This window comes from Grammomys surdaster, unplaced genomic scaffold (genome assembly GCF_004785775.1).
Source record: "Grammomys surdaster isolate TR1022 unplaced genomic scaffold, NIH_TR_1.0 367, whole genome shotgun sequence".
NCBI classification, from domain to species: Eukaryota; Metazoa; Chordata; class Mammalia; order Rodentia; family Muridae; genus Grammomys; species Grammomys surdaster.
This window is the reverse complement of record NW_021604786.1, coordinates 1,164,519-1,175,849: the sequence shown is the minus strand read 5'-3', so window position 1 is coordinate 1,175,849 and position 11,331 is coordinate 1,164,519.

Sequence of the window (11,331 nt, the reverse complement as noted above, 5' to 3'; positions counted from 1 at the left end):
AGAGCACATTCCAAGAGGTTATAAAACAATTAACCAAAGGTCATAAAAAGGGAACTAATGATTTCTTATAGGTGCTAGGACAGAAGATAAAATATCGACTGGGTTTATCTATACAAAACATCACTAATAACTTAGTTATGGTTTTCAACTTTCTTTGAACCTGTGAAGCTATGACAGGTGATGGATGTTTAGCCAGATAATGACTCCTAAAGGATATGCATGTAAACATTCTCTGTTGTAAACTTCCATTTCAATTTGTGATTTGATTTTATTTGTGAACCTGTGATGAACTTTGTGACATGTAATCATGTATTCTGAAAGATGTGTAAGTACTGAGGACAAAGAGATGAGAAGAATAATTTTCCCTCCCCCCCCTTACACACACACACACACACACACATACACACACACACACACCCTCCCCCCGGTTTAGGATCTTTCTGCTTTTTCCCTTAGACAGCTTCCATAGGAAACTTTTTACAACTTAGTAATAAACACTATAATCACTTCTCAAAGTGTTCCTTTTTCTTCCTGTGACTTCCTACTAGCAGGCTGAAAGCTAGAGACAGTTCCTGCTGAGATAGTACAGAGGCTGTTTACTTAATCCTTTGCTCTTTTAAGATGAGATGCTTCACCCTAGAAGCTGATCCCAGAAGATCACAGAAGGCAGGTCAGCTACCGTAGCAAAGTAACTTAGATGTAGATAAGTAAACTTTTTATTATTATATGCCAACCTTAAATATCTCAAGACAAAGTCTTACCCTCCACCGATGCTCTTCCCCCTCCTCTGCCTCAAGAAGAACCAACAAGAAAGAAGATCATGCCAGGGCTGGCTCCCTGCAGGATATCATTACAGAAAAACACAACCAGTCAAAATACTGCAAATAAGTAAATTTTTTTTTTTGGTGTTCATCTCCAGCACAATTACTGCTGTTAAGACTCAGGGAATATCTCGAAACAAGAGACAAAAAGGCTGTAAGAGTTAGTTGAACAGGGTGTCTGCTGTGAGACTGTATCTCCTAGAAAAGTCAGGGAAGTTATATCCACAAAGCACAACAACATGGCTGTCTGAACAAGGCCTGAACAAGGACACTCCCAACAGACATGCTAACGTGCGAGGGGGACAGCTCATGGGTTCCCAACCTCAGACAAAGAACTACAGGTAATTAAGGAATGTCAAAAGAGGAAAAAAAATAGTCTTCACCAGGTAAGAACAGCACACACGAATTTGTTCAAAATAAGCATTGAAAGACATGTAGCTAACGCTAATGTCGTCGTCCCCACTGAGTCCTGGATAGAACCTGAAGAGACCCCTTTCAGTAGATAGGCATGGCCCCCAGTTGAGGCATGGGGCCACCCACGCATCTCAAAATTTTTAAACCAGAATTGTTCCTGTCTAAAGGAAACACAGAGACAAAGAATGAGGCAGAGACTGAAAAAAGGCTATCCAGAGACCGTCCCACCTTGTGATCCATCCTATTTGCAGATTCCAAACCTTGATACGATACTATTGCTGATGCCAAGAAGTCTCCCAGACAGGAGCCTAGTATGGCTGTCCTCTGAGAGGCTCTGCCAGCATCTGACTAAGACAGAAGTAGATACACACAGGCAACCATCAGACTAAGCCTGATGATCCCAATAGAAGAGTTAAGGGAAGGATTGAAGGAGCTGAAGGAGATTGCAACACCATAGGAAGAACATTATCAATTAACTGGACCCTCCAGAGCTCACAGGGACTGAACCACCAATCAAGAGAGCATACATGGAGAGATTCATGGCTCCAGATACATATGTAGCAGGGGATGGCCTTATCTGGCTTCAATGGGAGGGGAGGCCCTTGGTCCTGTGGAGGCATGTTGCCCCAGCATAGGGGGATGATAGAGAGGTAAGGCAGGAGTGGGTGAGTGTGGGGGGAGTACCCTCTTAGAGGCAAAGGGGAGAGGGTTGGGATGGGGATTTGCAGAGGGGAGGTCAAGAAAGGGGACAACATTTGAAATGTAAATAAAGAAAATAACCACTTTATTAAAAAAAAAAAGTGGCCAGTTTCAGGTTGTTTAACCATTCATAAAACAAATACTTTGTTTTCACTCCAGGGGGGAAAAAAAAGAAAAAGAAAGAAAAAGAAAGACAAGCAGCACAGTAAGTCACAGGACAGTCAACCCCACAATGTTCTTTTCTGACATCAGCAGTGCCTTAAAATAATAATAATAAACAATAATGATGATATGATAATAACAAAATAATAAACAAATTGTGATACATGATAATATTTGAATTTTTGAAAGCTCAACTTTAACACGAGAAAAGGATTTTCAAAAGCTCATATTAATCATGCACAGTCTTCCTATTAGTATTCAAGAACAACCATGGTTGTCATGTGTGTTCATGTATTATTCTATATACCTGCTAAGTGTAGTGCTATAGTATTTGTGTTAACAGAATTTGTTTATGATACTAGCTTGAATACCAATTTAGCTATCCATTTATATATTTTCTTTCGTCGGCAACCTAGTCTCAGCTGTAACGTCACTTTGTTGTTGTAGTAGTTGTTTGATGCTCTTCCTGTCTGGTCCTTCTTGAGTTTAGAAATAGAGATCAGACATGAAACCTCAAGATTCCCTCCATGGCTTCACACATAAAAAACCTTAAGTGCTCATGGCACTGGAAGTGATTTGCTCTGCAAGTCATCAAGGCAGAGGGTGGCAATTCGGATGCAAGGAGGCTTGCGTTAGACTTGGAGCACAAGTCCCAAACAAGGGCGCAGACTGCAGTAACAGTTGGATGGGCATTAACCATGACATACTTGTCCTTGGTGTGCTCAAAGGTCATAGCCATTGGGTAGATTTCTCTCAAGGTAGAAGATGTATTTTGAAAACTGAAGTGAGTGTGACCATCTGCTCACAGGCGAACTGTTGTCTTTCAGGTTTGGAAAACTCCTTCCCCTCCAGCTCATACACCCTGGCTTTCCAGAACTGGGGAATCCTGCTATTTCACACCACCTCGCTGTCTTGCTTTAGTCTCCTACTGCTGCGACACTGCTCAAGCTTGTACGCAGTCTCTAGAGCCGTGGCTGTAAGTTTTCCCATAGTCGTCACACTTAAGAAGGGCATCATTGTCATATTTGTTTAAGACCCAGAGTGCACGCAAGGAGTGAGGATCATAAGTTATAAGCAAAGCCTTTTCTTGAAACATAAGAAAGTATGTTGATACGATTGATATTTATTGACGAAATTTCCATATTGTGATTAAGACAAATTGTGTTCCCTCTAGCACATAAGGCAAATGTACTCTGTTGATGAGTAAGCAAACCCTCCATTTTCCTTCTCATCGTCTACCTCTTTCTTTGCTTTCTCTTATTTGCTTCCTTCCTCCCTCCTTCCATGTAGTCCCTTCTTAATTCATTTTTAATATACTCTTCTTTCCCAATGGTTAGTATGTTCTACAACCACTGCTAAGTTTTCATAAAATGAAAACATTACATTCAGGTGTGGTAACGCCTATAACGCCGTCGGTAGAGGTATCATGAGCTCAACTCCACTTCGGGGTGTCTAGCAGGACCTGTGTTGAAAACTTTATCAAAACGACAGCTATAACAATCAATAGCTGAGCATTCAGAAACAAGATGGAATCAATTAACTTTTTCACTTGACTCCTCTTCAGGCATAACTCCATGCTGGAATGTATGTAACAGACAACCAGAGAACTCAGACCCTGCAAGGAAGTCTGACACTCCCGAGAGTACAAGATTGAAAGAAATCTTGTACATCACAATGTGGTGATTTCCTGGAGTTTCTTTTTACCCCTCAAATAGCATGGATGCTGAAGGGACCTATAGCAATGAACTGCCAACAGAGATGGAAAGAAAGGGAAATTTAAAAAAAAGAATAAAATCATCCTATCTTCCCATCCCAGCAGACATTAACTGTGAAGTTCTGGAAACTTCACAGTAAAGCTGTGGTCTACCTCTCTACCAGCTTCTGCTTAGCCTATCCATCATTCATGCTGATTCTACTCCACATTTTTCTCTGCAGCAGACGCAAAGCCAGATTTGCTCTGCCCTTGCAGAACTGGAAGTGGAAGTGCTTCATCTGCACACGGCGGCAGAGGAGTAAGGACTTGTCTCCTGACTTAGATTACCATAGGCAGTGGTCCAGTTTTTATTAGGGTATACAGGCCATCACTATTCTACACTTTTGCTTCTTACCTGACTATGTTGTGCTAGAAATAAATATATTAAAAAAACAAAAAACAAACATACAAAACCAAAACAATAACAAAAAATAGACAAACAAAAAAACAGGGCTAGAGAGAGATGGCTCAGCATCAGCAGTTAAGAGTACTGACTGCTCTTCCAGAGGACCTGAGTTCAATTCCCAGCCACCCCATAGTGGCTCACAACCATCTGTAATGGGATCTATCTGATGCTCTCTTCAGTTATGTCTGAAGAGAGCAACAGTATACTCATACATTAAATAAACAAACAAATAAATAAATAAATGATCTTTTAAAAACACAATTTAACATATACTTTAAGCTACTCTGAGACATCTGTCTTAAATTTGTTTATTTATAAAATTTGACACTTAAAAGTAATTAACTATATGCTATAGGTATGTGTGAGTTTACAGAAAATTATAATTTTCCTTATAAATTCACTTAGTTTAGTTCTTAGATATGAATTTCCCTTTGGTTGTTTTGTGTAAATTCTTTTTATTTGCAGAGAATTTCTCTGTTTTAATTTTAAGAGAATGTCTACATAATTTCTAAAGCATTATTAGAATACTTACTTTGAAATCTTTGTCAGAAAACTAAAATATGAGATTTATTTCTATATTGGCATTTGATGATCGTTTTTCCTCTGTTGAGTCCTGCTGGATTTCCGAATAATAATGTTAATTGTTTCTAAGACATTTTTGTTATTTTCTTGGGCTATTTTTTTTCTAAGTCGTATATTTTAGCAGCAGCGCCAACTATAACCTGTGACTTCCAATCTTCTGCAAAGTGTTAAGTCATTCTCATGAGCTTTCAGTGTGTTAATCTTGCCTGCTCTTAGAGCTCCTGTTTAGCCTAATGGGAGCCATTTGAGGGACCACAGGGAAACCTTCTGATAAAGCAAGAAAGTTTTATATCTTTCCTCTTTCTTACTTACTATACATCATAGCTCTGCCTCCAGGTGAAAGAAACACAAACTTTCTGGTCTCAACAGCTTAGAAAAATCTTTATGCCCTGCTTGTAGGGTCATATTAAAACTAAATATGTGAACGAGGCACCATACAATAAAACTATTATATGTTGGGTTAAGACCCATTTCATATTAATTTTCTTGGAGGAGCATCATTGGCAAAATGAGCCATATATAGTGTCATAGGAGTGTGGTACAGACATCTAGAAAGTCAAGGCAGGAGGATTATGTGAGCTCAGAAATTTGGGGAAGCTTAAGGAACACTGTAAGACAGTTTCAAATACTATTCAAATTTAAAACTATCCAAAGAACTAACAGGAATACCCAGCACATCTTTACTTTTATACTATCCCACTATATTATTATAATAAAATAACAAGTACAGCTTTCTTTGAGTTTCACTTGTCTCGAAAACTAACACAACTGTCCAAACCAAATTGCTTTGGGCCATTAAATACTTAAATGATCAACAGAGACAAAGAAATGGGAAAACCCCAAGGAATGATGTTGCATTTTATATATTTTTGAAGATGAATGAAACTCTTAACTTACTCAAGAACTTATGGCTTATTTCTCTTACGGTTACATAAAACTTCTCCAGGGGGATTAAGTACTTCTACAGGAGTATTGTAATGTCATAGCAAAGACAGACATGGATGAGGTAGACCAGAGATACTGGATTCTTTCCTTGTTCTTTATGCCTATGAGTCTCTCTTGATGGGTTACTCCTCTGAACATCTTTTTCTAGACCTGTCTTAAGTCACCGTCATCCTGGTTAAATGTGTTAAAATTTATAACTAAGAAAGAGAAATGTTTACATTATCTTAAGATTAAAAGTAAAAAGTTATCAAAGTTCGGCAGGGTGTGTTTATCTATTCAGGTTTAACTTTTTTTGAGACAGGGTCTCACTACGTTTGTCACTATATTTAGATCTCATACACGAACTGCAGTTACAGAAGGCAGTTGTAGCTAAGGTTATGCTAACACCGACTTTCTGAGTAGCAGTTCACAGAAGAGCAGTGATATTGTGTCTGAGGTGGATGTTTAAGCGTCTAGGCTGTTATTTCTTCTGTGCTTCTGTGTGTGTTGAATGGTGAAGCCAAATCAACTTAGCACTTACCTAAACGAGTGAGGGTAAGACGGTTCTTTTCAAAGTGAATTCAAAGATTTGTAAAGATAAGGCAACACATATCCCTTTAAAAGTAGGTGGAAAGCTACCAGAACAAACTCAGCGGATAATCATTATAACGTCCATCACATTGAGTTTGGGGCTTAAAAACAATTCCTTTAACTTTCAAGCTCTCCCAGTGGTGTTTTGGCTCATCTCTGCCAGGAAACAAGAAGTAAAAAGCTGGAGGGCTAGACTGATTAGGAAGGATTCGATGGGTTTGAAGGAGGGATTTGCTTTCGGTGAGTCATCCTTTCTCACAAGAGCTTGCAATTCAGGTCAGGTGGTCCGTGTCCAAATTGCACAGATGCTGAGCATAGCGAGAGGAATGACAGACTGAATAGGGAATGGAACTGTGTGTGAGGCAGAATCTATCCATCTGGAACCAGCAACCCAAGACAAGAATCGCCCGAGGAGCTGCAATTTAGATGCTACACAAGGAGTTCCTCAATAAAACATAACGGAATACCTAGGTCTGGAAATTCCAGAAAGAGCAGTTGTAGCTAACGTTATGCTAACACCGACTTTTGGAGTAGCGGTTCATGGAAGATCGGTGATATTGTTTCTGAGATAAATGTTAAGCATCTGGGCTGCTATTTATTTAATTGTGACTTCAGTGAAAGTTACAATTAGAGCATTAAGCATATCGATCAAACTGAGGATGAAAAACAAGTGGCAGCAAACCTCGAAAGGGCAATGTTGTGACTCACAGGAAATATTCCTGCAACCAGAAAATGTTACCGCAACTGGAAGAGAGGAGCTTATTGAAAAATGAATCTAATTCATGTTTTGCTCCTTGCAACATTCCCTAAGTTATTACATAAAAGGATTCTTCCCAAGAAGTTTCTGTTGTTTTAACTAATTCTGCTTTCATGAACACGTGACTCCCACGGGAAACTGACAGGCATAGGAATTAAAGCGCTGGTACTCCTACTCCGTGTCAAACAAAAGTGAGAGATACTTAAATACCTTCTCTGGTTTCCCATAAGAAATGTTCTTATAATTATTCTAAAGAAATGTTCTCAGCCTTAGTCTCCTTAATAAACGACAAAATTAAATTCTCAATTAAGTTATTTATTCAAGGTCATCCATGTACTAGATGGTCGAACTCAGGCTGGATTATGTTTTTCTTTTATTCCTGAGTGTGTTCTTTTGCGTTCACATGGATCATGTGGCAAGCAAGCTAATTAAAATCTTCTGTGATGGGAAAAAAATCACACTCTTTCATGAGAGATTCCTCTCTTAGTTAATACCCGGCTTTGACAATAGAACACACATAGGGAACATTAGATCTAAAGTGCTGGGCACTTGGGTCTTATGACCCCAGCATATTTTAGAAATCTGTGCATATTATGACATCTGTTCCTTATCCGAACCTATCCATTAATATTTTATAAATGGTTAATATTAAGAAAAGACATATTTCCCCATATAGTTACCATATCTGGTACTTTCTAATTTTCTGTACATAGTCATGTCAGGTGTCACTTTTCCATATGCCTAATGTATTTTATCTTTCTTATAGAGTGTAAGTCTTTAAAATCACTTCCACTTCCAGTCTAAAAATGCCAATAGTTACCTGTCAGTTTTGAAGGCTGTTTGCCGCATATAGAAACCAAGGTTAATTTGCTTTTTCAAAAAGTACTTTGAGGTTCCTGTCCTTCTCTCTCCTTATTTTCTATATTCATTAATTTTGTTTTTCTACATGTACTATTCTTTCTTCTTTTGCCAGCTGCTTATGGTATTTTCTTTTCATTAATGGTCTTGGATTAAGTTAAGTAATTATGGTATACAGTGACCGTTTGGTTCATGGTTCTTGTGTTAGGGCAGTGGTTCTCAATCTGCTGGCTGCAGCTCCTTTGGGGGTCGAATGATTGCCTAAGATCAATTGAAACCACAAATATATACACTACGATCCATAATAGTTGCAACATCCAGTTATGAAAATAGCAACAAAAATGATTTGAGGGGTTTTGGTAATTTTGGATTTATAATTAAATTTCCACGTGGAGGGTTTTATTGAGTCCTTGCAATGTTTGTTTGCTTTCTTTCTTACCTCAACGTCTCGAATTCAGGAAGTTTATTTAAAAGGGTGTCAAGCTATAAGCACTTTGTGTCTCAGTTCACTTGTTTCATTTGTTTAAAAAGATGTTCTGTGACTCATTTTGTGTGGTTTCTATGCTTTAAAGCTTATTGATTTGATTTCCATGTTTAATCTGACACTGAGGCCATGTAATTTCACATACTACAATGTAGTGTGTCCATCTCTATAAGGTTGGCAGGTCTTTGTCTAGTATCACATCTCTAAATAATGGCTTTTTGGACATTTGTTTATAGCATAAAATGACTTTTTTATATATCTTGTTCAACATTCACCATAATCTAATTTTAGAACATTTTTATTGAACCCTTTAAAAGAAAATCTTTATTCCTTTCCATTATTTGTGCTTACCTTCCTTTCTGTCCTCTCTTCTATCTATTGGTCAACTATTAATTCACTCTCTGCCTTCACAGATTTGCCTTATTTGGATATTTCACATAAAAAAATAACCAAATCTGCAATTTGTGGTGGTGGTGGTGGGGTAACCTGGCTTCTTAATTTTTTTCAAGAATCATTGCTAGGTTCCCATGCATTAATACCCCATTTTTTTTTGTTATTGTTAAATTGTATTACATTTACAGTATTTTTTTTTGTTTTTTTGTTTTTTGTAGACAGGGATTCTCTGTGTAGTTCTGGCTTTCCTGGAACTCACTCTGTAGACCAGGCTGGCCTCGAACTCAGAAATCTGCCTGTCTCTGCCTCCCAAGGGCTGGGATTAAAGGCGTGCACCACCACCGCCCGGCTACAGTAGTTCTTTTCATTCCTTGTGTCATGGAGAGTTGGTTCTACCTTTAGCTCTTACAGACTTCGTGTATTGTGTGCATTTTTGTGTTTGTTATTTTGATTTCTTTTGTAATTATACTTGGGAAATTAATTTTATGTGTAACATTTTGAGGAAATGCTACATTGTTTTCAAACACACATATGTGAGTTTATATTCCCAGCAGTAACATGAGAGTTCTTCATTCCCATTATCTGTAGCACATCTTGGTTGCTGTTAACTCCGTCTCTGAAACATATAGAAAGTTGTCCTTAAAGCAGCTTGTCTGCTGTCTTCACATCCGTTTCTGTTCTACACAGTGACTTATTTATCTAGTCATGAATCTTCTTTTAGTCATGCCTGGTAATAACTAAGAAGATCAGAAATTCTAAGACCAACCTATTGCTTGGTGATTTTTGCAACTTCATCATCCTTATGGCAGTTTAGTCAGTCTCATACTTACGAGATTATTAAGCCTCATTGCTTTAATCTGTTAGATGGTGCCACAGCAGTGCTTAATGGAGGGTTAATTTATCTGTCACCATAGAGTATGCATACTTCAATACCAATTTGAGAAAATGGTAACTAATATCGACTCTGCTTTAATCTCCAAAAAAAAAAAATCTTTAAAAACTCCTTTAGGAAATTTCCTTAGACATTGTTCAGGACTCAGCTGAGTATTTTAGAAAGCTGCTGGCGCCTTATTTATAATAGCCAGATGCTGGAAAGAACCCACATGTCCTTCAACAGAGGAATGGATACAGAAAATGTGGTACGTTGACACAATGGAATGTTACTCGGCTATTAAAAAGAATGAATTCGAGAAATTCTTAGGTAAATGGATGGAACTAGAAAATATCATCCTGAGTGAGGTAACCCAGTCACAAAAGAACACACGTGGTATGCACTCACTGATAAGTGGATATTAGTCCAAAAGCTTGCAATATCCAAGATACAGCTCACAGACCACATGAAGCTCATGAACAAGGAAGACCAAAGTGTGGGTGCTTTGACCCTTCTTAGAAGGGGTAACAAAATACTCATGGGAGCAAATATGGAGACAAATCATGGGACAGAAACTGGAGGGGCTGTCCAGAGACTGCTCCACCTGGGTATCCATCCCTTGTGCAGTCACCAAAGGTAGACGCTGATGTGGATGTCAGGAAGTTCATGCTGACAGGAGCCTGATATAGCTGTCTCCTTGGAGGTCTACCAGAGCCTGAAATATACAGAGGTGGATGCTCACAGCTAACCACTGAGCTGATCATGGGGTTCCTAATGGAGGAGGGAGAGAGAAGACTGAAGGAGCTGAAAGGGTTTGTGGCCCCATGGGGAGAGCAACAATAACCAACCAGAGCTCCCAGGGTCTAAACCACCAGCCTGGGAGCACTTAGGGAGGGACCCATGGCCCCAGCTGTATACATAGGGGAGGATGACCTTGTCAGGCATAGGTGAGTGAGGAAGTCCTTGGTCCAGGGAAGGATGGACGCTTCAGCGTGGGGGAAATCGTGGGTGGGGAGGTGGGAGTGGGAGGGTGGATGGGGATATATCTATCCTCATAGAAGGAGTAGGGGGTATGGGCTGGGGGTTCCTGGGTGTGGGGGGGAAATGGGGAAATGGATTACATCTGAAATGTAAATAAAATATACAATTTTTAAAAAAGAAAGAAAGAAAGAAAGAGAGAGAGAGAGAAAGAAAGAAAGAAAGAAAGAAAGAAAGAAAGCAAGAAAGAAAACAAGCAAGCAAGCGGCTAGCCCTGGGATCACTAGGAGCAGCCTTGTCTCTGTCCCTCCTTTACTCTGTCGATCAACCCCCACCCTCAGTTTCAGCTGTGACTTGTCCACACAGGAGACCCAGCTGGGGTGACTGATAAGGTCTTTAAAAGCACATTGATTTGAACTCGTATTATTTACTTATAAGATCAGTATTCTCCAGCGTCGTGGAGGAGAGGCCCCCATCTCCTTTCTTCGGCAGCAGTACATTTAAAAAAAAAAAAAAAAAAAGCGTGACTACTGGAACAGATAATAGCCGTTTCCGGTGTCTACAGCGTCCAAATTTTGCTTTCTCACGGTCTGGCCTTCAGCTAGCAATACTTCCTACTGCGCAGGCTCAGCACCTCC